General features: G+C 47.0%; 44 non-coding genes across 44 annotated transcripts; all 44 read left to right on the top strand.

Annotated features, from left to right (window-relative positions):
- The first annotated feature begins 276 nt into the window (after positions 1-276).
- On the top strand, positions 277-348 carry TRNAP-UGG (transfer RNA proline (anticodon UGG)). The gene has a single exon. It is a non-coding gene; the product is annotated as a tRNA-Pro (tRNA).
- Positions 349-732: 384 nt separating this feature from the next.
- TRNAV-UAC (transfer RNA valine (anticodon UAC)) lies at positions 733-805 on the top strand. Its single transcript has one exon. It is a non-coding gene; the product is annotated as a tRNA-Val (tRNA).
- A 434-nt stretch (positions 806-1,239) lies between these two features.
- On the top strand, positions 1,240-1,311 carry TRNAP-AGG (transfer RNA proline (anticodon AGG)). The gene has a single exon. It is a non-coding gene; the product is annotated as a tRNA-Pro (tRNA).
- Positions 1,312-1,696: 385 nt separating this feature from the next.
- On the top strand, positions 1,697-1,769 carry TRNAV-AAC (transfer RNA valine (anticodon AAC)). The gene has a single exon. It is a non-coding gene; the product is annotated as a tRNA-Val (tRNA).
- A 295-nt stretch (positions 1,770-2,064) lies between these two features.
- TRNAL-CAA (transfer RNA leucine (anticodon CAA)) lies at positions 2,065-2,176 on the top strand. The gene is made up of 2 exons: positions 2,065-2,102; positions 2,131-2,176. It is a non-coding gene; the product is annotated as a tRNA-Leu (tRNA).
- Positions 2,177-3,104: 928 nt separating this feature from the next.
- TRNAP-UGG (transfer RNA proline (anticodon UGG)) lies at positions 3,105-3,176 on the top strand. The gene has a single exon. It is a non-coding gene; the product is annotated as a tRNA-Pro (tRNA).
- A 384-nt stretch (positions 3,177-3,560) lies between these two features.
- Positions 3,561-3,633, top strand: TRNAV-UAC (transfer RNA valine (anticodon UAC)). The gene has a single exon. It is a non-coding gene; the product is annotated as a tRNA-Val (tRNA).
- An 886-nt stretch (positions 3,634-4,519) lies between these two features.
- Positions 4,520-4,592, top strand: TRNAV-AAC (transfer RNA valine (anticodon AAC)). Its single transcript has one exon. It is a non-coding gene; the product is annotated as a tRNA-Val (tRNA).
- A 295-nt stretch (positions 4,593-4,887) lies between these two features.
- TRNAL-CAA (transfer RNA leucine (anticodon CAA)) lies at positions 4,888-4,999 on the top strand. The gene is made up of 2 exons: positions 4,888-4,925; positions 4,954-4,999. It is a non-coding gene; the product is annotated as a tRNA-Leu (tRNA).
- Positions 5,000-5,928: 929 nt separating this feature from the next.
- Positions 5,929-6,000, top strand: TRNAP-UGG (transfer RNA proline (anticodon UGG)). The gene has a single exon. It is a non-coding gene; the product is annotated as a tRNA-Pro (tRNA).
- A 384-nt stretch (positions 6,001-6,384) lies between these two features.
- Positions 6,385-6,457, top strand: TRNAV-UAC (transfer RNA valine (anticodon UAC)). Its single transcript has one exon. It is a non-coding gene; the product is annotated as a tRNA-Val (tRNA).
- Positions 6,458-6,891: 434 nt separating this feature from the next.
- On the top strand, positions 6,892-6,963 carry TRNAP-AGG (transfer RNA proline (anticodon AGG)). The gene has a single exon. It is a non-coding gene; the product is annotated as a tRNA-Pro (tRNA).
- A 385-nt stretch (positions 6,964-7,348) lies between these two features.
- Positions 7,349-7,421, top strand: TRNAV-AAC (transfer RNA valine (anticodon AAC)). Its single transcript has one exon. It is a non-coding gene; the product is annotated as a tRNA-Val (tRNA).
- A 295-nt stretch (positions 7,422-7,716) lies between these two features.
- On the top strand, positions 7,717-7,828 carry TRNAL-CAA (transfer RNA leucine (anticodon CAA)). Its single transcript has 2 exons — positions 7,717-7,754; positions 7,783-7,828. It is a non-coding gene; the product is annotated as a tRNA-Leu (tRNA).
- Positions 7,829-8,756: 928 nt separating this feature from the next.
- TRNAP-UGG (transfer RNA proline (anticodon UGG)) lies at positions 8,757-8,828 on the top strand. The gene has a single exon. It is a non-coding gene; the product is annotated as a tRNA-Pro (tRNA).
- Positions 8,829-9,212: 384 nt separating this feature from the next.
- TRNAV-UAC (transfer RNA valine (anticodon UAC)) lies at positions 9,213-9,285 on the top strand. The gene has a single exon. It is a non-coding gene; the product is annotated as a tRNA-Val (tRNA).
- Positions 9,286-9,719: 434 nt separating this feature from the next.
- On the top strand, positions 9,720-9,791 carry TRNAP-AGG (transfer RNA proline (anticodon AGG)). The gene has a single exon. It is a non-coding gene; the product is annotated as a tRNA-Pro (tRNA).
- Positions 9,792-10,176: 385 nt separating this feature from the next.
- On the top strand, positions 10,177-10,249 carry TRNAV-AAC (transfer RNA valine (anticodon AAC)). Its single transcript has one exon. It is a non-coding gene; the product is annotated as a tRNA-Val (tRNA).
- Positions 10,250-10,544: 295 nt separating this feature from the next.
- Positions 10,545-10,656, top strand: TRNAL-CAA (transfer RNA leucine (anticodon CAA)). Its single transcript has 2 exons — positions 10,545-10,582; positions 10,611-10,656. It is a non-coding gene; the product is annotated as a tRNA-Leu (tRNA).
- A 929-nt stretch (positions 10,657-11,585) lies between these two features.
- Positions 11,586-11,657, top strand: TRNAP-UGG (transfer RNA proline (anticodon UGG)). The gene has a single exon. It is a non-coding gene; the product is annotated as a tRNA-Pro (tRNA).
- A 384-nt stretch (positions 11,658-12,041) lies between these two features.
- On the top strand, positions 12,042-12,114 carry TRNAV-UAC (transfer RNA valine (anticodon UAC)). Its single transcript has one exon. It is a non-coding gene; the product is annotated as a tRNA-Val (tRNA).
- A 434-nt stretch (positions 12,115-12,548) lies between these two features.
- TRNAP-AGG (transfer RNA proline (anticodon AGG)) lies at positions 12,549-12,620 on the top strand. The gene has a single exon. It is a non-coding gene; the product is annotated as a tRNA-Pro (tRNA).
- Positions 12,621-13,005: 385 nt separating this feature from the next.
- Positions 13,006-13,078, top strand: TRNAV-AAC (transfer RNA valine (anticodon AAC)). The gene has a single exon. It is a non-coding gene; the product is annotated as a tRNA-Val (tRNA).
- A 295-nt stretch (positions 13,079-13,373) lies between these two features.
- Positions 13,374-13,485, top strand: TRNAL-CAA (transfer RNA leucine (anticodon CAA)). Its single transcript has 2 exons — positions 13,374-13,411; positions 13,440-13,485. It is a non-coding gene; the product is annotated as a tRNA-Leu (tRNA).
- Positions 13,486-14,414: 929 nt separating this feature from the next.
- TRNAP-UGG (transfer RNA proline (anticodon UGG)) lies at positions 14,415-14,486 on the top strand. The gene has a single exon. It is a non-coding gene; the product is annotated as a tRNA-Pro (tRNA).
- A 384-nt stretch (positions 14,487-14,870) lies between these two features.
- Positions 14,871-14,943, top strand: TRNAV-UAC (transfer RNA valine (anticodon UAC)). Its single transcript has one exon. It is a non-coding gene; the product is annotated as a tRNA-Val (tRNA).
- A 434-nt stretch (positions 14,944-15,377) lies between these two features.
- Positions 15,378-15,449, top strand: TRNAP-AGG (transfer RNA proline (anticodon AGG)). The gene has a single exon. It is a non-coding gene; the product is annotated as a tRNA-Pro (tRNA).
- A 385-nt stretch (positions 15,450-15,834) lies between these two features.
- On the top strand, positions 15,835-15,907 carry TRNAV-AAC (transfer RNA valine (anticodon AAC)). The gene has a single exon. It is a non-coding gene; the product is annotated as a tRNA-Val (tRNA).
- A 295-nt stretch (positions 15,908-16,202) lies between these two features.
- Positions 16,203-16,314, top strand: TRNAL-CAA (transfer RNA leucine (anticodon CAA)). The gene is made up of 2 exons: positions 16,203-16,240; positions 16,269-16,314. It is a non-coding gene; the product is annotated as a tRNA-Leu (tRNA).
- Positions 16,315-17,253: 939 nt separating this feature from the next.
- On the top strand, positions 17,254-17,325 carry TRNAP-UGG (transfer RNA proline (anticodon UGG)). The gene has a single exon. It is a non-coding gene; the product is annotated as a tRNA-Pro (tRNA).
- Positions 17,326-17,709: 384 nt separating this feature from the next.
- On the top strand, positions 17,710-17,782 carry TRNAV-UAC (transfer RNA valine (anticodon UAC)). The gene has a single exon. It is a non-coding gene; the product is annotated as a tRNA-Val (tRNA).
- Positions 17,783-18,668: 886 nt separating this feature from the next.
- Positions 18,669-18,741, top strand: TRNAV-AAC (transfer RNA valine (anticodon AAC)). Its single transcript has one exon. It is a non-coding gene; the product is annotated as a tRNA-Val (tRNA).
- A 295-nt stretch (positions 18,742-19,036) lies between these two features.
- On the top strand, positions 19,037-19,148 carry TRNAL-CAA (transfer RNA leucine (anticodon CAA)). Its single transcript has 2 exons — positions 19,037-19,074; positions 19,103-19,148. It is a non-coding gene; the product is annotated as a tRNA-Leu (tRNA).
- Positions 19,149-20,077: 929 nt separating this feature from the next.
- Positions 20,078-20,149, top strand: TRNAP-UGG (transfer RNA proline (anticodon UGG)). The gene has a single exon. It is a non-coding gene; the product is annotated as a tRNA-Pro (tRNA).
- A 384-nt stretch (positions 20,150-20,533) lies between these two features.
- Positions 20,534-20,606, top strand: TRNAV-UAC (transfer RNA valine (anticodon UAC)). The gene has a single exon. It is a non-coding gene; the product is annotated as a tRNA-Val (tRNA).
- Positions 20,607-21,040: 434 nt separating this feature from the next.
- On the top strand, positions 21,041-21,112 carry TRNAP-AGG (transfer RNA proline (anticodon AGG)). Its single transcript has one exon. It is a non-coding gene; the product is annotated as a tRNA-Pro (tRNA).
- Positions 21,113-21,499: 387 nt separating this feature from the next.
- On the top strand, positions 21,500-21,572 carry TRNAV-AAC (transfer RNA valine (anticodon AAC)). The gene has a single exon. It is a non-coding gene; the product is annotated as a tRNA-Val (tRNA).
- Positions 21,573-21,867: 295 nt separating this feature from the next.
- Positions 21,868-21,979, top strand: TRNAL-CAA (transfer RNA leucine (anticodon CAA)). Its single transcript has 2 exons — positions 21,868-21,905; positions 21,934-21,979. It is a non-coding gene; the product is annotated as a tRNA-Leu (tRNA).
- Positions 21,980-22,908: 929 nt separating this feature from the next.
- TRNAP-UGG (transfer RNA proline (anticodon UGG)) lies at positions 22,909-22,980 on the top strand. Its single transcript has one exon. It is a non-coding gene; the product is annotated as a tRNA-Pro (tRNA).
- A 384-nt stretch (positions 22,981-23,364) lies between these two features.
- On the top strand, positions 23,365-23,437 carry TRNAV-UAC (transfer RNA valine (anticodon UAC)). Its single transcript has one exon. It is a non-coding gene; the product is annotated as a tRNA-Val (tRNA).
- Positions 23,438-23,871: 434 nt separating this feature from the next.
- Positions 23,872-23,943, top strand: TRNAP-AGG (transfer RNA proline (anticodon AGG)). The gene has a single exon. It is a non-coding gene; the product is annotated as a tRNA-Pro (tRNA).
- A 387-nt stretch (positions 23,944-24,330) lies between these two features.
- Positions 24,331-24,403, top strand: TRNAV-AAC (transfer RNA valine (anticodon AAC)). Its single transcript has one exon. It is a non-coding gene; the product is annotated as a tRNA-Val (tRNA).
- Positions 24,404-24,698: 295 nt separating this feature from the next.
- Positions 24,699-24,810, top strand: TRNAL-CAA (transfer RNA leucine (anticodon CAA)). Its single transcript has 2 exons — positions 24,699-24,736; positions 24,765-24,810. It is a non-coding gene; the product is annotated as a tRNA-Leu (tRNA).
- Positions 24,811-25,739: 929 nt separating this feature from the next.
- TRNAP-UGG (transfer RNA proline (anticodon UGG)) lies at positions 25,740-25,811 on the top strand. Its single transcript has one exon. It is a non-coding gene; the product is annotated as a tRNA-Pro (tRNA).
- The last annotated feature ends 277 nt before the right edge of the window (positions 25,812-26,088 follow it).

The raw sequence follows: 26,088 nt of genomic DNA, 5'->3' as shown, positions 1-26,088 counted from the left end.
CTTCATTGCTTCTGGTGTGGAAGTCTATGGGGCAAGGGTCCAGGACTTGCAGAGGAGAACAATTGCCAGAAAGTGCTTGCTGTTCTCATCTGTGCCTTTTTTCTGCTCACTGGCTGATAGGAGATTGGCTGCCCCCTTTCTTGCTAGAGTGAAAAAACAACAACTTGAGAGAAAACATGACGTTGTGAGGCTCACTTAGAGGGAGACTAGCCAAATAGCCCTGCTTTTTTCTGAAAGACGCTTCAGAAATTGTTCAAAATGTCTCCTGGCCACTCAGGCTCGTTGGTCTAGGGGTATGATTCTTGCTTTGGGTGCGAGAGGTCCCGGGTTCAAATCCCGGACGAGCCCATGCTGTGGACATTTTGAGGATGCTTGTAATATAGGAGCATTTCTTCTTTTCAATGCTATAAGACGCTGTGTATGTCGAGAAAGTTCCTTACCCTGCACGCTATTTTCCACTTGTGGCGTGATAAAGGAGTGCAGGACTTCTTTGCAACTGCTTTTCTGGGCCAGACCAGCATGGTAGGAACATTACATGCATAGTGTTTTTCTAGTGTAATTTCAGGATATGGTTTCAAAATCGCCTCTTGGAATAAAAGTGGTCCTCATTCCTGTCTTCCAAAGAAATAGAGACCGGGTAAGGAGAGCCCAACTTTGAGCTACAAGGACATTGGCCCTTAGTCTGTGCATTCCAGACCAATACATGCCAACAAGATTCCTGAGTTAGTGTCTGTTTCTGTAGTGTAGTGGTTATCACGTTTGCCTTACACGCGAAAGGTCCCTGGTTCGAGACCGGGCAGAAACAGCGGTTTGCTGTTTTTAACAGTGTTTACCTTTACTGGCTGACTTTATAGGAAAGCTGAGATAATAGAGGCTGTCTATCCCTCACCAACCTGACGTAGTGTGCTCCAGGGATCTCAGTGACAGCTCGAAAAGAGAAGTGACGATAGCTTGCGCCATTCGCTTGCTCGCCCTTTGCTCTGAAGGGTGGGCCTACTTCATGAAAGCAAGGAATGAGAGCAGAAATGCTTTTCTTGTCCTCACCACAAGCAGACACTTAGAGAAAACAAACTGTCTGAAGGACAGAGGCTTTTTAATTTCTTGTTTGATGACGGCCATGGAAAAGACAGCAATCATATTGCAGAAGAGAGCAACATGTGCAGTTGCTTGCTTTGGGTGAAGCATTCACCGACTAGCTGCCACTAACCCCTGGAGCCGTGTCAGAGGTGACTCTTGCGTGGCTCGTTGGTCTAGGGGTATGATTCTCGCTTAGGGTGCGAGAGGTCCCGGGTTCAAATCCCGGACGAGCCCTTTTTAGAGCTAAACATACAAATCGTACTAAAAATGCACTATGCCTGACTATTTCTAGTAATACTCGGTGCATTGTTGCGCAACATATTCCTAACCTCAGAAGAAAAATGGATCACCGTGCTTTTTCTGCCTACCTGCTTAGTCTCAGTGTGTCCCAGGTGATGCTTTCCCAAGCTGTACTCGCAGACATTTAGGCATCAGATATTTGTCTGTCGATGCCTGCACAAGTAAATTTTGAATACGTCTAATTGCAAGCATGTTGGATGATATCTCTGAGGTTTTCACACTTGTTCTGCACATTCTGAGCCGCTGCTGATACAGCAGAATAGAAGTAGGGTGAAGCCTTGAGAGGAACTTTGCTTTAACAGTAGCAAGCAGCAAGGTCGTTTCTGTAGTGTAGTGGTCATCACGTTCGCCTAACACGCGAAAGGTCCCCGGTTCGAGACCGGGCAGAAACACTGAGCGTTGGCTGCTTTTATGTGCACACTCTAAAACCTTATTATCTGAATGCAAGTTTAAGAAGAGGTGGTCTTTGAACACATTGAGCCGTGGGAAACTTTCTTTACCTTTGCAAGACGAAACAAAGTTATCTGCATCCATCATCTGGGGGTCGTTCTTGTGCCTATTTTTATTTTGTTTAAGCTATGTTGTATTGTTGGGGCCTTTACACCTGTGACATTGCTGTGAAGGTTGTAAGTGGAAACATTGGCAGGTGCAGATAGAAGAGTTAGACCTAAGCCCCCCTCATGAGCCGTCAGGATGGCCGAGTGGTCTAAGGCGCCAGACTCAAGAGAGCTTGATCTTCAGTGTAGCTGAGCCTTCTGGTCTCCTCATGGAGGCGTGGGTTCAAATCCCACTTCTGACAGGTCCCTTTTACACCCATAAATCTTCCTGTTTTTTGCGGTGCGTTCCCGGCAAACACCACAATCTTTGCAGGAACCTGTAGCATGTGAAGAGAAATCCACCAACAATCAGGCTGGGCCCTCAATCACAAATCCATGGATTTCTGGAAATGACACCTCAGGCACACCTTCCATTAAATTTGCACTCCATCACAGTAACTGCCATGCTGGGTTTCTAACTAAGCAGTTGATCCCATCATTTGTTGTGAGGCTCTCCTGCCACCTTTTGGGCAGAGAAGGCACTGTCCCTGCAAAAACACAGGCAGACATGTTCAACAGGGCTTCCTGGTTATGTGGGAGGAGCAGAATGCCATTGGTCCCCCCTTGCAAATTCTAATTTACATAAGGAAGACAGAGAGGTAGCTGGGAGTAGGCACTGCACACGGGCATTGCACTCTCTCTTATGATTTGCAGCCAATTCTAGATTGAGGCAGGAGGAAAGGAGGTGACTCGCCCAACAATGGCTATACTGAGAAGTCAGCCACTCTGGGTCTCCCAGGTGAGTGTTTCAGGCCTATGAGCCACTCATATAAATCTCGCCTGATCGAGCCTGATCGAGCGCGTTTGAATCCAAATATCAAACCCCTCTTTCTCAGGCGCAGGAAATGGTGGGCCCTTCATTGCTTCTGGTGTGGAAGTCTATGGGGCAAGGGTCCAGGACTTGCAGAGGAGAACAATTGCCAGAAAGTGCTTGCTGTTCTCATCTGTGCCTTTTTTCTGCTCACTGGCTGATAGGAGATTGGCTGCCCCCTTTCTTGCTAGAGTGAAAAAACAACAACTTGAGAGAAAACATGACGTTGTGAGGCTCACTTAGAGGGAGACTAGCCAAATAGCCCTGCTTTTTTCTGAAAGACGCTTCAGAAATTGTTCAAAATGTCTCCTGGCCACTCAGGCTCGTTGGTCTAGGGGTATGATTCTCGCTTTGGGTGCGAGAGGTCCCGGGTTCAAATCCCGGACGAGCCCATGCTGTGGACATTTTCAGGATGCTTGTAATATAGGAGCATTTCTTCTTTTCAATGCTATAAGACGCTGTGTATGTCGAGAAAGTTCCTTACCCTGCACGCTATTTTCCACTTGTGGCGTGATAAAGGAGTGCAGGACTTCTTTGCAACTGCTTTTCTGGGCCAGACCAGCATGGTAGGAACATTACATGCATAGTGTTTTTCTAGTGTAATTTCAGGATATGGTTTCAAAATCGCCTCTTGGAATAAAAGTGGTCCTCATTCCTGTCTTCCAAAGAAATAGAGACCGGGTAAGGAGAGCCCAACTTTGAGCTACAAGGACATTGGCCCTTAGTCTGTGCATTCCAGCCCAATACATGCCAACAAGATTCCTGAGTTAGTGTCTGTTTCTGTAGTGTAGTGGTTATCACGTTCGCCTTACACGCGAAAGGTTCCTGGTTCGAGACCGGGCAGAAACAGCGGTTTGCTGTTTTTAACAGTGTTTACCTTTACTGGCTGACTTTATAGGAAAGCTGAGATAATAGAGGCTGTCTATCCCTCACCAACCTGACGTAGTGTGCTCCAGGGATCTCAGTGACAGCTCGAAAAGAGAAGTGACGATAGCTTGCGCCATTCGCTTGCTCGCCCTTTGCTCTGAAGGGTGGGCCTACTTCATGAAAGCAAGGAATGAGAGCAGAAATGCTTTTCTTGTCCTCACCACAAGCAGACACTTAGAGAAAACAAACTGTCTGAAGGACAGAGGCTTTTTAATTTCTTGTTTGATGACGGCCATGGAAAAGACAGCAATCATATTGCAGAAGAGAGCAACATGTGCAGTTGCTTGCTTTGGGTGAAGCATTCACCGACTAGCTGCCACTAACCCCTGGAGCCGTGTCAGAGGTGACTCTTGCGTGGCTCGTTGGTCTAGGGGTATGATTCTCGCTTAGGGTGCGAGAGGTCCAAATCCCGGACGAGCCCTTTTTTAGAGCTAAACATACAAATCGTACTAAAAATGCACTATGCCTGACTATTTCTAGTAATACTCGGTTGATTTTTTGCTTAACATATTCCTAACCTCAGTAGAAAAATGGATCACCGTGCTTTTTCTGCTTACCTGCTTAGTCTCAGTGTGTCCCAGGTGATGCTTTCCCAAGCTGTACTCGCAGACATTTAGGCATCAGATATTTGTCTGTCGATGCCTGCACAAGTAAATTTTGAATACGTCTAATTGCAAGCATGTTGGATGATATCTCTGAGGTTTTCACACTTGTTCTGCACATTCTGAGCCGCTGCTGATACAGCAGAATAGAAGTAGGATGAAGCCTTGAGAGGAACTTTGCTTTAACAGTAGCAAGCAGCAAGGTCGTTTCTGTAGTGTAGTGGTCATCACGTTCGCCTAACACGCGAAAGGTCCCCAGTTCGAGACCGGGCAGAAACACTGAGCGTTGGCTGCTTTTATGAGCACACTCTAAAACCTTATTATCTGAATGCAAGTTTAAGAAGAGGTGGTCTTTGAACACAGTGAGCCGTGGGAAACTTTCTTTACCTTTGCAAGACGAAACAAAGTTATCTGCATCCATCATCTGGGGGTCGTTCTTGTGCCTATTTTTATTTTGTTTAAGCTATGTTGTACTGTTGGGGCCTTTACACCTGTGACATTGCTGTGAAGGTTGTAAGTGGAAACATTGGCAGGTGCAGATAGAAGAGTTAGACCTAAGCCCCCCTCATGAGCCGTCAGGATGGCCGAGTGGTCTAAGGCGCCAGACTCAAGAGAGCTTGATCTTCAGTGTAGCTGAGCCTTCTGGTCTCCTCATGGAGGCGTGGGTTCAAATCCCACTTCTGACAGGTCCCTTTTACACCCGTAAATCTTCCTGTTTTTTGCAGTGCGTTCCCGGCAAACACCACAATCTTTGCAGGAACCTGTAGCATGTGAAGAGAAATCCACCAACAATCAGGCTGGGCCCTCAATCACAATTCCATGGATTTCTGGAAATGACACCTCAAGCACACCTTCCATTAAATTTGCACTCCATCACAGTAACTGCCATGCTGGGTTTCTAACTAAGCAGTTGATCCCATCATTTGTTGTGAGGCTCTCCTGCCACCTTTTGGGCAGAGAAGGCACTGTCCCTGCAAAAACACAGGCAGACGTGTTCAACAGGGCTTCCTGGTTATGTGGGAGGAGCAGATTGCCATTGGTCCCCCCTTGCAAATTCTAATTTACATAAGGAAGACAGAGAGGTAGCTGGGAGTAGGCACTGCACACGGGCATTGCACTCTCTCTTATGATTTGCAGCCAATTCTAGATTGAGGCAGGAGGAAAGGAGGTGACTCACCCAACAATGGCTACACTGAGAAGTCAGCCACTCTGGGTCTCCCAGGTGAGTGTTTCAGGCCTGTGAGCCACTCATATAAATCTCGCCTGATCGAGCGCTGAGCGAGCGCGTTTGAATCCAAATATCAAACCCCTCTTTCTCAGGCGCAGGAAATGGTGGGCCCTTCATTGCTTCTGGTGTGGAAGTCTATGGGGCAAGGGTCCAGGACTTGCAGAGGAGAACAATTGCCAGAAAGTGCTTGCTGTTCTCATCTGTGCCTTTTTTCTGCTCACTGGCTGATAGGAGATTGGCTGCCCCCTTTCTTGCTAGAGTGAAAAAACAACAACTTGAGAGAAAACATGACGTTGTGAGGCTCACTTAGAGGGAGACTAGCCAAATAGCCCTGCTTTTTTCTGAAAGACGCTTCAGAAATTGTTCAAAATGTCTCCTGGCCACTCAGGCTCGTTGGTCTAGGGGTATGATTCTTGCTTTGGGTGCGAGAGGTCCCGGGTTCAAATCCCGGACGAGCCCATGCTGTGGACATTTTGAGGATGCTTGTAATATAGGAGCATTTCTTCTTTTCAATGCTATAAGACGCTGTGTATGTCGAGAAAGTTCCTTACCCTGCACGCTATTTTCCACTTGTGGCGTGATAAAGGAGTGCAGGACTTCTTTGCAACTGCTTTTCTGGGCCAGACCAGCATGGTAGGAACATTACATGCATAGTGTTTTTCTAGTGTAATTTCAGGATATGGTTTCAAAATCGCCTCTTGGAATAAAAGTGGTCCTCATTCCTGTCTTCCAAAGAAATAGAGACCGGGTAAGGAGAGCCCAACTTTGAGCTACAAGGACATTGGCCCTTAGTCTGTGCATTCCAGACCAATACATGCCAACAAGATTCCTGAGTTAGTGTCTGTTTCTGTAGTGTAGTGGTTATCACGTTTGCCTTACACGCGAAAGGTCCCTGGTTCGAGACCGGGCAGAAACAGCGGTTTGCTGTTTTTAACAGTGTTTACCTTTACTGGCTGACTTTATAGGAAAGCTGAGATAATAGAGGCTGTCTATCCCTCACCAACCTGACGTAGTGTGCTCCAGGGATCTCAGTGACAGCTCGAAAAGAGAAGTGACGATAGCTTGCGCCATTCGCTTGCTCGCCCTTTGCTCTGAAGGGTGGGCCTACTTCATGAAAGCAAGGAATGAGAGCAGAAATGCTTTTCTTGTCCTCACCACAAGCAGACACTTAGAGAAAACAAACTGTCTGAAGGACAGAGGCTTTTTAATTTCTTGTTTGATGACGGCCATGGAAAAGACAGCAATCATATTGCAGAAGAGAGCAACATGTGCAGTTGCTTGCTTTGGGTGAAGCATTCACCGACTAGCTGCCACTAACCCCTGGAGCCGTGTCAGAGGTGACTCTTGCGTGGCTCGTTGGTCTAGGGGTATGATTCTCGCTTAGGGTGCGAGAGGTCCCGGGTTCAAATCCCGGACGAGCCCTTTTTAGAGCTAAACATACAAATCGTACTAAAAATGCACTATGCCTGACTATTTCTAGTAATACTCGGTGCATTGTTGCGCAACATATTCCTAACCTCAGAAGAAAAATGGATCACCGTGCTTTTTCTGCCTACCTGCTTAGTCTCAGTGTGTCCCAGGTGATGCTTTCCCAAGCTGTACTCGCAGACATTTAGGCATCAGATATTTGTCTGTCGATGCCTGCACAAGTAAATTTTGAATACGTCTAATTGCAAGCATGTTGGATGATATCTCTGAGGTTTTCACACTTGTTCTGCACATTCTGAGCCGCTGCTGATACAGCAGAATAGAAGTAGGGTGAAGCCTTGAGAGGAACTTTGCTTTAACAGTAGCAAGCAGCAAGGTCGTTTCTGTAGTGTAGTGGTCATCACGTTCGCCTAACACGCGAAAGGTCCCCGGTTCGAGACCGGGCAGAAACACTGAGCGTTGGCTGCTTTTATGTGCACACTCTAAAACCTTATTATCTGAATGCAAGTTTAAGAAGAGGTGGTCTTTGAACACATTGAGCCGTGGGAAACTTTCTTTACCTTTGCAAGACGAAACAAAGTTATCTGCATCCATCATCTGGGGGTCGTTCTTGTGCCTATTTTTATTTTGTTTAAGCTATGTTGTATTGTTGGGGCCTTTACACCTGTGACATTGCTGTGAAGGTTGTAAGTGGAAACATTGGCAGGTGCAGATAGAAGAGTTAGACCTAAGCCCCCCTCATGAGCCGTCAGGATGGCCGAGTGGTCTAAGGCGCCAGACTCAAGAGAGCTTGATCTTCAGTGTAGCTGAGCCTTCTGGTCTCCTCATGGAGGCGTGGGTTCAAATCCCACTTCTGACAGGTCCCTTTTACACCCATAAATCTTCCTGTTTTTTGCGGTGCGTTCCCGGCAAACACCACAATCTTTGCAGGAACCTGTAGCATGTGAAGAGAAATCCACCAACAATCAGGCTGGGCCCTCAATCACAAATCCATGGATTTCTGGAAATGACACCTCAGGCACACCTTCCATTAAATTTGCACTCCATCACAGTAACTGCCATGCTGGGTTTCTAACTAAGCAGTTGATCCCATCATTTGTTGTGAGGCTCTCCTGCCACCTTTTGGGCAGAGAAGGCACTGTCCCTGCAAAAACACAGGCAGACATGTTCAACAGGGCTTCCTGGTTATGTGGGAGGAGCAGAATGCCATTGGTCCCCCCTTGCAAATTCTAATTTACATAAGGAAGACAGAGAGGTAGCTGGGAGTAGGCACTGCACACGGGCATTGCACTCTCTCTTATGATTTGCAGCCAATTCTAGATTGAGGCAGGAGGAAAGGAGGTGACTCGCCCAACAATGGCTATACTGAGAAGTCAGCCACTCTGGGTCTCCCAGGTGAGTGTTTCAGGCCTATGAGCCACTCATATAAATCTCGCCTGATCGAGCCTGATCGAGCGCGTTTGAATCCAAATATCAAACCCCTCTTTCTCAGGCGCAGGAAATGGTGGGCCCTTCATTGCTTCTGGTGTGGAAGTCTATGGGGCAAGGGTCCAGGACTTGCAGAGGAGAACAATTGCCAGAAAGTGCTTGCTGTTCTCATCTGTGCCTTTTTTCTGCTCACTGGCTGATAGGAGATTGGCTGCCCCCTTTCTTGCTAGAGTGAAAAAACAACAACTTGAGAGAAAACATGACGTTGTGAGGCTCACTTAGAGGGAGACTAGCCAAATAGCCCTGCTTTTTTCTGAAAGACGCTTCAGAAATTGTTCAAAATGTCTCCTGGCCACTCAGGCTCGTTGGTCTAGGGGTATGATTCTCGCTTTGGGTGCGAGAGGTCCCGGGTTCAAATCCCGGACGAGCCCATGCTGTGGACATTTTCAGGATGCTTGTAATATAGGAGCATTTCTTCTTTTCAATGCTATAAGACGCTGTGTATGTCGAGAAAGTTCCTTACCCTGCACGCTATTTTCCACTTGTGGCGTGATAAAGGAGTGCAGGACTTCTTTGCAACTGCTTTTCTGGGCCAGACCAGCATGGTAGGAACATTACATGCATAGTGTTTTTCTAGTGTAATTTCAGGATATGGTTTCAAAATCGCCTCTTGGAATAAAAGTGGTCCTCATTCCTGTCTTCCAAAGAAATAGAGACCGGGTAAGGAGAGCCCAACTTTGAGCTACAAGGACATTGGCCCTTAGTCTGTGCATTCCAGCCCAATACATGCCAACAAGATTCCTGAGTTAGTGTCTGTTTCTGTAGTGTAGTGGTTATCACGTTCGCCTTACACGCGAAAGGTTCCTGGTTCGAGACCGGGCAGAAACAGCGGTTTGCTGTTTTTAACAGTGTTTACCTTTACTGGCTGACTTTATAGGAAAGCTGAGATAATAGAGGCTGTCTATCCCTCACCAACCTGACGTAGTGTGCTCCAGGGATCTCAGTGACAGCTCGAAAAGAGAAGTGACGATAGCTTGCGCCATTCGCTTGCTCGCCCTTTGCTCTGAAGGGTGGGCCTACTTCATGAAAGCAAGGAATGAGAGCAGAAATGCTTTTCTTGTCCTCACCACAAGCAGACACTTAGAGAAAACAAACTGTCTGAAGGACAGAGGCTTTTTAATTTCTTGTTTGATGACGGCCATGGAAAAGACAGCAATCATATTGCAGAAGAGAGCAACATGTGCAGTTGCTTGCTTTGGGTGAAGCATTCACCGACTAGCTGCCACTAACCCCTGGAGCCGTGTCAGAGGTGACTCTTGCGTGGCTCGTTGGTCTAGGGGTATGATTCTCGCTTAGGGTGCGAGAGGTCCCGGGTTCAAATCCCGGACGAGCCCTTTTTAGAGCTAAACATACAAATCGTACTAAAAATGCACTATGCCTGACTATTTCTAGTAATACTCGGTGCATTGTTGCGCAACATATTCCTAACCTCAGAAGAAAAATGGATCACCGTGCTTTTTCTGCCTACCTGCTTAGTCTCAGTGTGTCCCAGGTGATGCTTTCCCAAGCTGTACTCGCAGACATTTAGGCATCAGATATTTGTCTGTCGATGCCTGCACAAGTAAATTTTGAATACGTCTAATTGCAAGCATGTTGGATGATATCTCTGAGGTTTTCACACTTGTTCTGCACATTCTGAGCCGCTGCTGATACAGCAGAATAGAAGTAGGGTGAAGCCTTGAGAGGAACTTTGCTTTAACAGTAGCAAGCAGCAAGGTCGTTTCTGTAGTGTAGTGGTCATCACGTTCGCCTAACACGCAAAAGGTCCCCGGTTCGAGACCGGGCAGAAACACTGAGCGTTGGCTGCTTTTATGTGCACACTCTAAAACCTTATTATCTGAATGCAAGTTTAAGAAGAGGTGGTCTTTGAACACATTGAGCCGTGGGAAACTTTCTTTACCTTTGCAAGACGAAACAAAGTTATCTGCATCCATCATCTGGGGGTCGTTCTTGTGCCTATTTTTATTTTGTTTAAGCTATGTTGTATTGTTGGGGCCTTTACACCTGTGACATTGCTGTGAAGGTTGTAAGTGGAAACATTGGCAGGTGCAGATAGAAGAGTTAGACCTAAGCCCCCCTCATGAGCCGTCAGGATGGCCGAGTGGTCTAAGGCGCCAGACTCAAGAGAGCTTGATCTTCAGTGTAGCTGAGCCTTCTGGTCTCCTCATGGAGGCGTGGGTTCAATTCCCACTTCTGACAGGTCCCTTTTACACCCATAAATCATCCTGTTTTTTGCAGTGCGTTCCCGGCAAACACCACAATCTTTGCAGGAACCTGTAGCATGTGAAGAGAAATCCACCAACAATCAGGCTGGGCCCTCAATCACAATTCCATGGATTTCTGGAAATGACACCTCAGGCACACCTTCCATTAAAATTGCACTCCATCACAGTAACTGCCATGCTGGGTTTCTAACTAAGCAGTTGATCCCATCATTTGTTGTGAGGCTCTCCTGCCACCTTTTGGGCAGAGAAGGCACTGTCCCTGCAAAAACACAGGCAGACATGTTCAACAGGGCTTCCTGGTTATGTGGGAGGAGCAGAATGCCATTGGTCCCCCCTTGCAAATTCTAATTTACATAAGGAAGACAGAGAGGTAGCTGGGAGTAGGCACTGCACACGGGCATTGCACTCTCTCTTATGATTTGCAGCCGATTCTAGATTGAGGCAGGAGGAAAGGAGGTGACTCACCCAACAATGGCTATACTGAGAAGTCAGCCACTCTGGGTCTCCCAGGTGAGTGTTTCAGGCCTGTGAGCCACTCATATAAATCTCGCCTGATCGAGCGCTGAGCGAGCGCGTTTGAATCCAAATATCAAACCCCTCTTTCTCAGGCGCAGGAAATGGTGGGCCCTTCATTGCTTCTGGTGTGGAAGTCTATGGGGCAAGGGTCCAGGACTTGCAGAGGAGAACAATTGCCAGAAAGTGCTTGCTGTTCTCATCTGTGCCTTTTTTCTGCTCACTGGCTGATAGGAGATTGGCTGCCCCCTTTCTTGCTAGAGTGAAAAAACAACAACTTGAGAGAAAACATGACGTTGTGAGGCTCACTTAGAGGGAGACTAGCCAAATAGCCCTGCTTTTTTCTGAAAGACGCTTCAGAAATTGTTCAAAATGTCTCCTGGCCACTCAGGCTCGTTGGTCTAGGGGTATGATTCTTGCTTTGGGTGCGAGAGGTCCCGGGTTCAAATCCCGGATGAGCCCATGCTGTGGACATTTTCAGGATGCTTGTAATATAGGAGCATTTCTTCTTTTCAATGCTATAAGACGCTGTGTATGTCGAGAAAGTTCCTTACCCTGCACGCTATTTTCCACTTGTGGCGTGATAAAGGAGTGCAGGACTTCTTTGCAACTGCTTTTCTGGGCCAGACCAGCATGGTAGGAACATTACATGCATAGTGTTTTTCTAGTGTAATTTCAGGATATGGTTTCAAAATCGCCTCTTGGAATAAAAGTGGTCCTCATTCCTGTCTTCCAAAGAAATAGAGACCGGGTAAGGAGAGCCCAACTTTGAGCTACAAGGACATTGGCTCTTAGTCTGTGCATTCTAGCCCAATACATGCCAACAAGATTCCTGAGTTAGTGTCTGTTTCTGTAGTGTAGTGGTTATCACGTTCGCCTTACACGCGAAAGGTCCCTGGTTCGAGACCGGGCAGAAACAGTGGTTTGCTGTTTTTAACAGTGTTTACCTTTACTGGCTGACTTTATAGGAAAGCTGAGATAATAGAGGCTGTCTATCCCTCACCAACCTGACGTAGTGTGCTCCAGGGATCTCAGTGACAGCTCGAAAAGAGAAGTGACGATAGCTTGCGCCATTCGCTTGCTCGCCCTTTGCTCTGAAGGGTGGGCCTACTTCATGAAAGCAAGGAATGAGAGCAGAAATGCTTTTCTTGTCCTCACCACAAGCAGACACTTAGCGAAAACAAACTGTCTGAAGGACAGAGGCTTTTTAATTTCTTGTTTGATGACGGCCATGGAAAAGACAGCAATCATATTGCAGAAGAGAGCAACATGTGCAGTTGCTTGCTTTGGGTGAAGCATTCACCGACTAGCTGCCACTAACCCCTGGAGCCGTGTCAGAGGTGACTCTTGCGTGGCTCGTTGGTCTAGGGGTATGATTCTCGCTTAGGGTGCGAGAGGTCCCGGGTTCAAATCCCGGACGAGCCCTTTTTAGAGCTAAACATACAAATCGTACTAAAAATGCACTATGCCTGACTATTTCTAGTAATACTCGGTGCATTGTTGCGCAACATATTCCTAACCTCAGAAGAAAAATGGATCACCGTGCTTTTTCTGCCTACCTGCTTAGTCTCAGTGTGTCCCAGGTGATGCTTTCCCAAGCTGTACTCGCAGACATTTAGGCATCAGATATTTGTCTGTCGATGCCTGCACAAGTAAATTTTGAATACGTCTAATTGCAAGCATGTTGGATGATATCTCTGAGGTTTTCACACTTGTTCTGCACATTCTGAGCCGCTGCTGATACAGCAGAATAGAAATAGGGTGAAGCCTTGAGAGGAACTTTGCTTTAACAGTAGCAAGCAGCAAGGTCGTTTCTGTAGTGTAGTGGTCATCACGTTCGCCTAACACGCGAAAGGTCCCCGGTTCGAGACCGGGCAGAAACACTGAGCGTTGGCTGCTTTTATGTGCACACTCTAAAACCTTATTATCTGAATGCAAGTTTAAGAAGAGGTGGTCTTTGAACACATTGAGCCGTGGGAAACTTTCTTTACCTTTGCAAGACGAAACAAAGTTATCTGCATCCATCATCTGGGGGTCGTTCTTGTGCCTATTTTTATTTTGTTTAAGCTATGTTGTATTGTTGGGGCCTTTACACCTGTGACATTGCTGTGAAGGTTGTAAGTGGAAACATTGGCAGGTGCAGATAGAAGAGTTAGACCTAAGTCCCCCTCATGAGCCGTCAGGATGGCCGAGTGGTCTAAGGCGCCAGACTCAAGAGAGCTTGATCTACAGTGTAGCTGAGCCTTCTGGTCTCCTCATAGAGGCGTGGGTTCAATTCCCACTTCTGACAGGTCCCTTTTACACCCATAAATCATCCTGTTTTTTGCAGTGCGTTCCCGGCAAACACCACAATCTTTGCAGGAACCTGTAGCATGTGAAGAGAAATCCACCAACAATCAGGCTGGGCCCTCAATCACAATTCCATGGATTTCTGGAAATGACACCTCAGGCACACCTTCCATTAAAATTGCACTCCATCACAGTAACTGCCATGCTGGGTTTCTAACTAAGCAGTTGATCCCATCATTTGTTGTGAGGCTCTCCTGCCACCTTTTGGGCAGAGAAGGCACTGTCCCTGCAAAAACACAGGCAGACATGTTCAACAGGGCTTCCTGGTTATGTGGGAGGAGCAGAATGCCATTGGTCCCCCCTTGCAAATTCTAATTTACATAAGGAAGACAGAGAGGTAGCTGGGAGTAGGCACTGCACACGGGCATTGCACTCTCTCTTATGATTTGCAGCCGATTCTAGATTGAGGCAGGAGGAAAGGAGGTGACTCACCCAACAATGGCTATACTGAGAAGTCAGCCACTCTGGGTCTCCCAGGTGAGTGTTTCAGGCCTGTGAGCCACTCATATAAATCTCGCCTGATCGAGCGCTGAGCGAGCGCGTTTGAATCCAAATATCAAACCCCTCTTTCTCAGGCGCAGGAAATGGTGGGCCCTTCATTGCTTCTGGTGTGGAAGTCTATGGGGCAAGGGTCCAGGACTTGCAGAGGAGAACAATTGCCAGAAAGTGCTTGCTGTTCTCATCTGTGCCTTTTTTCTGCTCACTGGCTGATAGGAGATTGGCTGCCCCCTTTCTTGCTAGAGTGAAAAAACAACAACTTGAGAGAAAACATGACGTTGTGAGGCTCACTTAGAGGGAGACTAGCCAAATAGCCCTGCTTTTTTCTGAAAGACGCTTCAGAAATTGTTCAAAATGTCTCCTGGCCACTCAGGCTCGTTGGTCTAGGGGTATGATTCTTGCTTTGGGTGCGAGAGGTCCCGGGTTCAAATCCCGGATGAGCCCATGCTGTGGACATTTTCAGGATGCTTGTAATATAGGAGCATTTCTTCTTTTCAATGCTATAAGACGCTGTGTATGTCGAGAAAGTTCCTTACCCTGCACGCTATTTTCCACTTGTGGCGTGATAAAGGAGTGCAGGACTTCTTTGCAACTGCTTTTCTGGGCCAGACCAGCATGGTAGGAACATTACATGCATAGTGTTTTTCTAGTGTAATTTCAGGATATGGTTTCAAAATCGCCTCTTGGAATAAAAGTGGTCCTCATTCCTGTCTTCCAAAGAAATAGAGACCGGGTAAGGAGAGCCCAACTTTGAGCTACAAGGACATTGGCTCTTAGTCTGTGCATTCTAGCCCAATACATGCCAACAAGATTCCTGAGTTAGTGTCTGTTTCTGTAGTGTAGTGGTTATCACGTTCGCCTTACACGCGAAAGGTCCCTGGTTCGAGACCGGGCAGAAACAGTGGTTTGCTGTTTTTAACAGTGTTTACCTTTACTGGCTGACTTTATAGGAAAGCTGAGATAATAGAGGCTGTCTATCCCTCACCAACCTGACGTAGTGTGCTCCAGGGATCTCAGTGACAGCTCGAAAAGAGAAGTGACGATAGCTTGCGCCATTCGCTTGCTCGCCCTTTGCTCTGAAGGGTGGGCCTACTTCATGAAAGCAAGGAATGAGAGCAGAAATGCTTTTCTTGTCCTCACCACAAGCAGACACTTAGCGAAAACAAACTGTCTGAAGGACAGAGGCTTTTTAATTTCTTGTTTGATGACGGCCATGGAAAAGACAGCAATCATATTGCAGAAGAGAGCAACATGTGCAGTTGCTTGCTTTGGGTGAAGCATTCACCGACTAGCTGCCACTAACCCCTGGAGCCGTGTCAGAGGTGACTCTTGCGTGGCTTGTTGGTCTAGGGGTATGATTCTCGCTTAGGGTGCGAGAGGTCCCGGGTTCAAATCCCGGACGAGCCCTTTTTAGAGCTAAACATACAAATCGTACTAAAAATGCACTATGCCTGACTATTTCTAGTAATACTCGGTGCATTGTTGCGCAACATATTCCTAACCTCAGAAGAAAAATGGATCACCGTGCTTTTTCTGCCTACCTGCTTAGTCTCAGTGTGTCCCAGGTGATGCTTTCCCAAGCTGTACTCGCAGACATTTAGGCATCAGATATTTGTCTGTCGATGCCTGCACAAGTAAATTTTGAATACGTCTAATTGCAAGCATGTTGGATGATATCTCTGAGGTTTTCACACTTGTTCTGCACATTCTGAGCCGCTGCTGATACAGCAGAATAGAAATAGGGTGAAGCCTTGAGAGGAACTTTGCTTTAACAGTAGCAAGCAGCAAGGTCGTTTCTGTAGTGTAGTGGTCATCACGTTCGCCTAACACGCGAAAGGTCCCCGGTTCGAGACCGGGCAGAAACACTGAGCGTTGGCTGCTTTTATGTGCACACTCTAAAACCTTATTATCTGAATGCAAGTTTAAGAAGAGGTGGTCTTTGAACACATTGAGCCGTGGGAAACTTTCTTTACCTTTGCAAGACGAAACAAAGTTATCTGCATCCATCATCTGGGGGTCGTTCTTGTGCCTATTTTTATTTTGTTTAAGCTATGTTGTATTGTTGGGGCCTTTACACCTGTGACATTGCTGTGAAGGTTGTAAGTGGAAACATTGGCAGGTGCAGATAGAAGAGTTAGACCTAAGTCCCCCTCATGAGCCGTCAGGATGGCCGAGTGGTCTAAGGCGCCAGACTCAAGAGAGCTTGATCTACAGTGTAGCTGAGCCTTCTGGTCTCCTCATAGAGGCGTGGGTTCAATTCCCACTTCTGACAGGTCCCTTTTACACCCATAAATCATCCTGTTTTTTGCAGTGCGTTCCCGGCAAACACCACAATCTTTGCAGGAACCTGTAGCATGTGAAGAGAAATCCACCAACAATCAGGCTGGGCCCTCAATCACAATTCCATGGATTTCTGGAAATGACACCTCAGGCACACCTTCCATTAAATTTGCACTCCATCACAGTAACTGCCATGCTGGGTTTCTAACTAAGCAGTTGATCCCATCATTTGTTGTGAGGCTCTCCTGCCACCTTTTGGGCAGAGAAGGCACTGTCCGTGCAAAAACACAGGCAGACATGTTCAACAGGGCTTCCTGGTTATGTGGGAGGAGCAGAATGCCATTGGTCCCCCCTTGCAAATTCTAATTTACATAAGGAAGACAGAGAGGTAGCTGGGAGTAGGCACTGCACACGGGCATTGCACTCTCTCTTATGATTTGCAGCCAATTCTAGATTGAGGCAGGAGGAAAGGAGGTGACTCGCCCAACAATGGCTATACTGAGAAGTCAGCCACTCTGGGTCTCCCAGGTGAGTGTTTCAGGCCAGTGAGCCACTCATATAAATCTCGCCTGATCGAGCCTGATCGAGCGCTGAGCGAGCGCGTTTGAATCCAAATATCAAACCCCTCTTTCTCAGGCGCAGGAAATGGTGGGCCCTTCATTGCTTCTGGTGTGGAAGTCTATGGGGCAAGGGTCCAGGACTTGCAGAGGAGAACAATTGCCAGAAAGCGCTTGCTGTTCTCATCTGTGCCTTTTTTCTGCTCACTGGCTGATAGGAGATTGGCTGTCCCCTTTCTTGCTAGAGTGAAAAAACAACAACTTGAGAGAAAACATGACGTTGTGAGGCTCACTTAGAGGGAGACTAGCCAAATAGCCCTGCTTTTTTCTGAAAGACGCTTCAGAAATTGTTCAAAATGTCTCCTGGCCACTCAGGCTCGTTGGTCTAGGGGTATGATTCTCGCTTTGGGTGCGAGAGGTCCCGGGTTCAAATCCCGGACGAGCCCATGCTGTGGACATTTTCAGGATGCTTGTAATATAGGAGTATTTCTTCTTTTCAATGCTATAAGACGCTGTGTATGTCGAGAAAGTTCCTTACCCTGCACGCTATTTTCCACTTGTGGCGTGATAAAGGAGTGCAGGACTTCTTTGCAACTGCTTTTCTGGGCCAGACCAGCATGGTAGGAACATTACATGCATAGTGTTTTTCTAGTGTAATTTCAGGATATGGTTTCAAAATCGCCTCTTGGAATAAAAGTGGTCCTCATTCCTGTCTTCCAAAGAAATAGAGACCGGGTAAGGAGAGCCCAACTTTGAGCTACAAGGACATTGGCCCATAGTCTGTGCATTCCAGCCCAATACATGCCAACAAGATTCCTGAGTTAGTGTCTGTTTCTGTAGTGTAGTGGTTATCACGTTCGCCTTACACGCGAAAGGTCCCTGGTTCGAGACCGGGCAGAAACAGCGGTTTGCTGTTTTTAACAGTGTTTGCCTTTACTGGCTGACTTCATAGGAAAGCTGAGATAATAGAGGCTGTCTATCCCTCACCAACCTGACGTAGTGTGCTCCAGGGATCTCAGTGACAGCTCGAAAAGAGAAGTGACGATAGCTTGCGCCATTCGCTTGCTCGCCTTTTGCTCTGAAGGGTGGGCCTACTTCATGAAAGCAAGGAATGAGAGCAGAAATGCTTTTCTTGTCCTCACCGCAAGCAGACACTTAGAGAAAACAAACTGTCTGAAGGACAGAGGCTTTTTAATTTCTTGTTTGATGACGGCCATGGAAAAGACAGCAATCATATTGCAGAAGAGAGCAACATGTGCAGTTGCTTGCTTTGGGTGAAGCATTCACCGACTAGCTGCCACTAACCCCTGGAGCCGTGTCAGAGGTGACTCTTGCGTGGCTCGTTGGTCTAGGGGTATGATTCTCGCTTAGGGTGCGAGAGGTCCAAATCCCGGACGAGCCCTTTTTTAGAGCTAAACATACAAATCGTACTAAAAATGCACTATGCCTGACTATTTCTAGTAATACTCGGTTGATTTTTTGCTTAACATATTCCTAACCTCAGTAGAAAAATGGATCACCGTGCTTTTTCTGCCTACCTGCTTAGTCTCAGTGTGTCCCAGGTGATGCTTTCCCAAGCTGTACTCGCAGACATTTAGGCATCAGATATTTGTCTGTCGATGCCTGCACAAGTAAATTTTGAATACGTCTAATTGCAAGCATGTTGGATGATATCTCTGAGGTTTTCACACTTGTTCTGCACATTCTGAGCCGCTGCTGATACAGCAGAATAGAAGTAGGATGAAGCCTTGAGAGGAACTTTGCTTTAACAGTAGCAAGCAGCAAGGTCGTTTCTGTAGTGTAGTGGTCATCACGTTCGCCTAACACGCGAAAGGTCCCCAGTTCGAGACCGGGCAGAAACACTGAGCGTTGGCTGCTTTTATGAGCACACTCTAAAACCTTATTATCTGAATGCAAGTTTAAGAAGAGGTGGTCTTTGAACACAGTGAGCCGTGGGAAACTTTCTTTACCTTTGCAAGACGAAACAAAGTTATCTGCATCCATCATCTGGGGGTCGTTCTTGTGCCTATTTTTATTTTGTTTAAGCTATGTTGTACTGTTGGGGCCTTTACACCTGTGACATTGCTGTGAAGGTTGTAAGTGGAAACATTGGCAGGTGCAGATAGAAGAGTTAGACCTAAGCCCCCCTCATGAGCCGTCAGGATGGCCGAGTGGTCTAAGGCGCCAGACTCAAGAGAGCTTGATCTTCAGTGTAGCTGAGCCTTCTGGTCTCCTCATGGAGGCGTGGGTTCAAATCCCACTTCTGACAGGTCCCTTTTACACCCGTAAATCTTCCTGTTTTTTGCAGTGCGTTCCCGGCAAACACCACAATCTTTGCAGGAACCTGTAGCATGTGAAGAGAAATCCACCAACAATCAGGCTGGGCCCTCAATCACAATTCCATGGATTTCTGGAAATGACACCTCAGGCACACCTTCCATTAAATTTGCACTCCATCACAGTAACTGCCATGCTGGGTTTCTAACTAAGCAGTTGATCCCATCATTTGTTGTGAGGCTCTCCTGCCACCTTTTGGGCAGAGAAGGCACTGTCCCTGCAAAAACACAGGCAGACGTGTTCAACAGGGCTTCCTGGTTATGTGGGAGGAGCAGAATGCCATTGGTCCCCCCTTGCAAATTCTAATTTACATAAGGAAGACAGAGAGGTAGCTGGGAGTAGGCACTGCACACGGGCATTGCACTCTCTCTTATGATTTGCAGCCAATTCTAGATTGAGGCAGGAGGAAAGGAGGTGACTCACCCAACAATGGCTACACTGAGAAGTCAGCCACTCTGGGTCTCCCAGGTGAGTGTTTCAGGCCTGTGAGCCACTCATATAAATCTCGCCTGATCGAGCGCTGAGCGAGCGCGTTTGAATCCAAATATCAAACCCCTCTTTCTCAGGCGCAGGAAATGGTGGGCCCTTCATTGCTTCTGGTGTGGAAGTCTATGGGGCAAGGGTCCAGGACTTGCAGAGGAGAACAATTGCCAGAAAGTGCTTGCTGTTCTCATCTGTGCCTTTTTTCTGCTCACTGGCTGATAGGAGATTGGCTGCCCCCTTTCTTGCTAGAGTGAAAAAACAACAACTTGAGAGAAAACATGACGTTGTGAGGCTCACTTAGAGGGAGACTAGCCAAATAGCCCTGCTTTTTTCTGAAAGACGCTTCAGAAATTGTTCAAAATGTCTCCTGGCCACTCAGGCTCGTTGGTCTAGGGGTATGATTCTCGCTTTGGGTGCGAGAGGTCCCGGGTTCAAATCCCGGACGAGCCCATGCTGTGGACATTTTCAGGATGCTTGTAATATAGGAGCATTTCTTCTTTTCAATGCTATAAGACGCTGTGTATGTCGAGAAAGTTCCTTACCCTGCACGCTATTTTCCACTTGTGGCGTGATAAAGGAGTGCAGGACTTCTTTGCAACTGCTTTTCTGGGCCAGACCAGCATGGTAGGAACATTACATGCATAGTGTTTTTCTAGTGTAATTTCAGGATATGGTTTCAAAATTGCCTCTTGGAATAAAAGTGGTCCTCATTCCTGTCTTCCAAAGAAATAGAGACCGGGTAAGGAGAGCCCAACTTTGAGCTACAAGGACATTGGCCCTTAGTCTGTGCATTCCAGCCCAATACATGCCAACAAGATTCCTGAGTTAGTATCTGTTTCTGTAGTGTAGTGGTGATCACGTTCGCCTTACACGCGAAAGGTCCCTGGTTCGAGACCGGGCAGAAACAGCGGTTTGCTGTTTTTAACAGTGTTTGCCTTTACTGGCTGACTTTATAGGAAAGCTGAGATAATAGAGGCTCTCTATCCCTCACCAACCTGACGTAGTGTGCTCCAGGGATCTTAGTGACAGCTCGAAAAGAGAAGTGACGATAGCTTGCGCCATTCGCTTGCTCGCCCTTTGCTCTGAAGGGTGGGCCTACTTCATGAAAGCAAGGAATGAGAGCAGAAATGCTTTTCTTGTCCTCACCACAAGCAGACACTTAGAGAAAACAAACTGTCTGAAGGACAGAGGCTTTTTAATTTCTTGTTTGATAACGGCCATGGAAAAGACAGCAATCATATTGCAGAAGAGAGCAACATGTGCAGTTGCTTGCTTTGGGTGAAGCATTCACCGACTAGCTGCCACTAACCCCTGGAGCCGTGTCAGAGGTGACTCTTGCGTGGCTCGTTGGTCTAGGGGTATGATTCTCGCTTAGGGTGCGAGAGGTCCCGGGTTCAAATCCCGGACGAGCCCTTTTTTAGAGCTAAACATACAAATCCTACTAAAAATGCACTATGCCTGACTATTTCTAGTAATACTCGGTTGATTTTTTGCTTAACATATTCCTAACCTCAGTAGAAAAATGGATCACCGTGCTTTTTCTGCCTACCTGCTTAGTCTCAGTGTGTCCCAGGTGATGCTTTCCCAAGCTGTACTCGCAGACATTTAGGCATCAGATATTTGTCTGTCGATGCCTGCACAAGTAAATTTTGAATACGTCTAATTGCAAGCATGTTGGATGATATCTCTGAGGTTTTCACACTTGTTCTGCACATTCTGAGCCGCTGCTGATACAGCAGAATAGAAGTAGGATGAAGCCTTGAGAGGAACTTTGCTTTAACAGTAGCAAGCAGCAAGGTCGTTTCTGTAGTGTAGTGGTCATCACGTTCGCCTAACACGCGAAAGGTCCCCAGTTCGAGACCGGGCAGAAACACTGAGCGTTGGCTGCTTTTATGAGCACACTCTAAAACCTTATTATCTGAATGCAAGTTTAAGAAGAGGTGGTCTTTGAACACAGTGAGCCGTGGGAAACTTTCTTTACCTTTGCAAGACGAAACAAAGTTATCTGCATCCATCATCTGGGGGTCGTTCTTGTGCCTATTTTTATTTTGTTTAAGCTATGTTGTACTGTTGGGGCCTTTACACCTGTGACATTGCTGTGAAGGTTGTAAGTGGAAACATTGGCAGGTGCAGATAGAAGAGTTAGACCTAAGCCCACCTCATGAGCCGTCAGGATGGCCGAGTGGTCTAAGGCGCCAGACTCAAGAGAGCTTGATCTTCAGTGTAGCTGAGCCTTCTGGTCTCCTCATGGAGGCGTGGGTTCAAATCCCACTTCTGACAGGTCCCTTTTACACCCGTAAATCTTCCTGTTTTTTGCAGTGCGTTCCCGGCAAACACCACAATCTTTGCAGGAACCTGTAGCATGTGAAGAGAAATCCACCAACAATCAGGCTGGGCCCTCAATCACAATTCCATGGATTTCTGGAAATGACACCTCAGGCACACCTTCCATTAAATTTGCACTCCATCACAGTAACTGCCATGCTGGGTTTCTAACTAAGCAGTTGATCCCATCATTTGTTGTGAGGCTCTCCTGCCACCTTTTGGGCAGAGAAGGCACTGTCCCTGCAAAAACACAGGCAGACGTGTTCAACAGGGCTTCCTGGTTATGTGGGAGGAGCAGAATGCCATTGGTCCCCCCTTGCAAATTCTAATTTACATAAGGAAGACAGAGAGGTAGCTGGGAGTAGGCACTGCACACGGGCATTGCACTCTCTCTTATGATTTGCAGCCAATTCTAGATTGAGGCAGGAGGAAAGGAGGTGACTCACCCAACAATGGCTACACTGAGAAGTCAGCCACTCTGGGTCTCCCAGGTGAGTGTTTCAGGCCTGTGAGCCACTCATATAAATCTCGCCTGATCGAGCGCTGAGCGAGCGCGTTTGAATCCAAATATCAAACCCCTCTTTCTCAGGCGCAGGAAATGGTGGGCCCTTCATTGCTTCTGGTGTGGAAGTCTATGGGGCAAGGGTCCAGGACTTGCAGAGGAGAACAATTGCCAGAAAGTGCTTGCTGTTCTCATCTGTGCCTTTTTTCTGCTCACTGGCTGATAGGAGATTGGCTGCCCCCTTTCTTGCTAGAGTGAAAAAACAACAACTTGAGAGAAAACATGACGTTGTGAGGCTCACTTAGAGGGAGACTAGCCAAATAGCCCTGCTTTTTTCTGAAAGACGCTTCAGAAATTGTTCAAAATGTCTCCTGGCCACTCAGGCTCGTTGGTCTAGGGGTATGATTCTCGCTTTGGGTGCGAGAGGTCCCGGGTTCAAATCCCGGACGAGCCCATGCTGTGGACATTTTCAGGATGCTTGTAATATAGGAGCATTTCTTCTTTTCAATGCTATAAGAGGCTGTGTATGTCGAGAAAGTTCCTTACCCTGCACGCTATTTTCCACTTGTGGCGTGATAAAGGAGTGCAGGACTTCTTTGCAACTGCTTTTCTGGGCCAGACCAGCATGGTAGGAACATTACATGCATAGTGTTTTTCTAGTGTAATTTCAGGATATGGTTTCAAAATTGCCTCTTGGAATAAAAGTGGTCCTCATTCCTGTCTTCCAAAGAAATAGAGACCGGGTAAGGAGAGCCCAACTTTGAGCTACAAGGACATTGGCCCTTAGTCTGTGCATTCCAGCCCAATACATGCCAACAAGATTCCTGAGTTAGTGTCTGTTTCTGTAGTGTAGTGGTGATCACGTTTGCCTTACACGCGAAAGGTCCCTGGTTCGAGACCGGGCAGAAACAGTGGTTTGCTGTTTTTAACAGTGTTTGCCTTTACTGGCTGACTTTATAGGAAAGCTGAGATAATAGAGGCTGTCTATCCCTCACCAACCTGACGTAGTGTGCTCCAGGGATCTCAGTGACAGCTCGAAAAGAGAAGTGACGATAGCTTGCGCCATTCGCTTGCTCGCCCTTTGCTCTGAAGGGTGGGCCTACTTCATGAAAGCAAGGAATGAGAGCAGAAATGCTTTTCTTGTCCTCACCACAAGCAGACACTTAGAGAAAACAAACTGTCTGAAGGACAGAGGCTTTTTAATTTCTTGTTTGATAACGGCCATGGAAAAGACAGCAATCATATTGCAGAAGAGAGCAACATGTGCAGTTGCTTGCTTTGGGTGAAGCATTCACCGACTAGCTGCCACTAACCCCTGGAGCCGTGTCCGAGGTGACTCTTGCGTGGCTCGTTGGTCTAGGGGTATGATTCTCGCTTAGGGTGCGAGAGGTCCCGGGTTCAAATCCCGGACGAGCCCTTTTTTAGAGCTAAACATACAAATCGTACTAAAAATGCACTATGCCTGACTATTTCTAGTAATACTCGGTTGATTTTTTGCTTAACATATTCCTAACCTCAGTAGAAAAATGGATCACCGTGCTTTTTCTGCCTACCTGCTTAGTCTCAGTGTGTCCCAGGTGATGCTTTCCCAAGCTGTACTCGCAGACATTTAGGCATCAGATATTTGTCTGTCGATGCCTGCACAAGTAAATTTTGAATACGTCTAATTGCAAGCATGTTGGATGATATCTCTGAGGTTTTCACACTTGTTCTGCACATTCTGAGCCGCTGCTGATACAGCAGAATAGAAGTAGGATGAAGCCTTGAGAGGAACTTTGCTTTAACAGTAGCAAGCAGCAAGGTCGTTTCTGTAGTGTAGTGGTCATCACGTTCGCCTAACACGCGAAAGGTCCCCAGTTCGAGACCGGGCAGAAACACTGAGCGTTGGCTGCTTTTATGTGCACACTCTAAAACCTTATTATCTGAATGCAAGTTTAAGAAGAGGTGGTCTTTGAACACAGTGAGCCGTGGGAAACTTTCTTTACCTTTGCAAGACGAAACAAAGTTATCTGCATCCATTATCTGAGGGTCGTTCTTGTGCCTATTTTTATTTTGTTTAAGCTATGTTGTACTGTTGGGGCCTTTACACCTGTGACATTGCTGTGAAGGTTGTAAGTGGAAACATTGGCAGGTGCAGATAGAAGAGTTAGACCTAAGCCCCCCTCATGAGCCGTCAGGATGGCCGAGTGGTCTAAGGTGCCAGACTCAAGAGAGCTTGATCTTCAGTGTAGCTGAGCCTTCTGGACTCCTCATGGAGGCGTGGGTTCAAATCCCACTTCTGACAGGTCCCTTTTACACCCGTAAATCTTCCTGTTTTTTGCAGTGCGTTCCCGGCAAACACCACAATCTTTGCAGGAACCTGTAGCATGTGAAGAGAAATCCACCAACAATCAGGCTGGGCCCTCAATCACAATTCCATGGATTTCTGGAAATGACACCTCAGGCACACCTTCCATTAAATTTGCACTCCATCACAGTAACTGCCATGCTGGGTTTCTAACTAAGCAGTTGATCCCATCATTTGTTGTGAGGCTCTCCTGCCACCTTTTGGGCAGAGAAGGCACTGTCCCTGCAAAAACACAGGCAGACATGTTCAACAGGGCTTCCTGGTTATGTGGGAGGAGCAGAATGCCATTGGTCCCCCCTTGCAAATTCTAATTTACATAAGGAAGACAGAGAGGTAGCTGGGAGTAGGCACTGCACACGGGCATTGCACTCTCTCTTATGATTTGCAGCCAATTCTAGATTGAGGCAGGAGGAAAGGAGGTGACTCACCCAACAATGGCTATACTGAGAAGTCAGCCACTCTGGGTCTCCCAGGTGAGTGTTTCAGGCCTGTGAGCCACTCATATAAATCTCGCCTGATCGAGTGCTGAGCGAGCGCGTTTGAATCCAAATATCAAACCCCTCTTTCTCAGGCGCAGGAAATGGTGGGCCCTTCATTGCTTCTGGTGTGGAAGTCTATGGGGCAAGGGTCCAGGACTTGAAGAGGAGAACAATTGCCAGAAAGTGCTTGCTGTTCTCATCTGTGCCTTTTTTCTGCTCACTGGCTGATAGGAGATTGGCTGCCCCCTTTCTTGCTAGAGTGAAAAAACAACAACTTGAGAGAAAACATGACGTTGTGAGGCTCACTTAGAGGGAGACTAGCCAAATAGCCCTGCTTTTTTCTGAAAGACGCTTCAGAAATTGTTCAAAATGTCTCCTGGCCACTCAGGCTCGTTGGTCTAGGGGTATGATTCTCGCTTTGGGTGCGAGAGGTCCCGGGTTCAAATCCCGGACGAGCCCATGCTGTGGACATTTTCAGGATGCTTGTAATATAGGAGCATTTCTTCTTTTCAATGCTATAAGACGCTGTGTATGTCGAGAAAGTTCCTTACCCTGCACGCTATTTTCCACTTGTGGCGTGATAAAGGAGTGCAGGACTTCTTTGCAACTGCTTTTCTGGGCCAGACCAGCATGGTAGGAACATTACATGCATAGTGTTTTTCTAGTGTAATTTCAGGATATGGTTTCAAAATCGCCTCTTGGAATAAAAGTGGTCCTCATTCCTGTCTTCCAAAGA

This window comes from Lissotriton helveticus, chromosome 10 (assembly GCF_964261635.1).
Source record: "Lissotriton helveticus chromosome 10, aLisHel1.1, whole genome shotgun sequence".
Classification (NCBI taxonomy): domain Eukaryota; kingdom Metazoa; phylum Chordata; class Amphibia; order Caudata; family Salamandridae; genus Lissotriton; species Lissotriton helveticus.
This window is presented reverse-complemented; position numbering and strand designations above follow the sequence as displayed.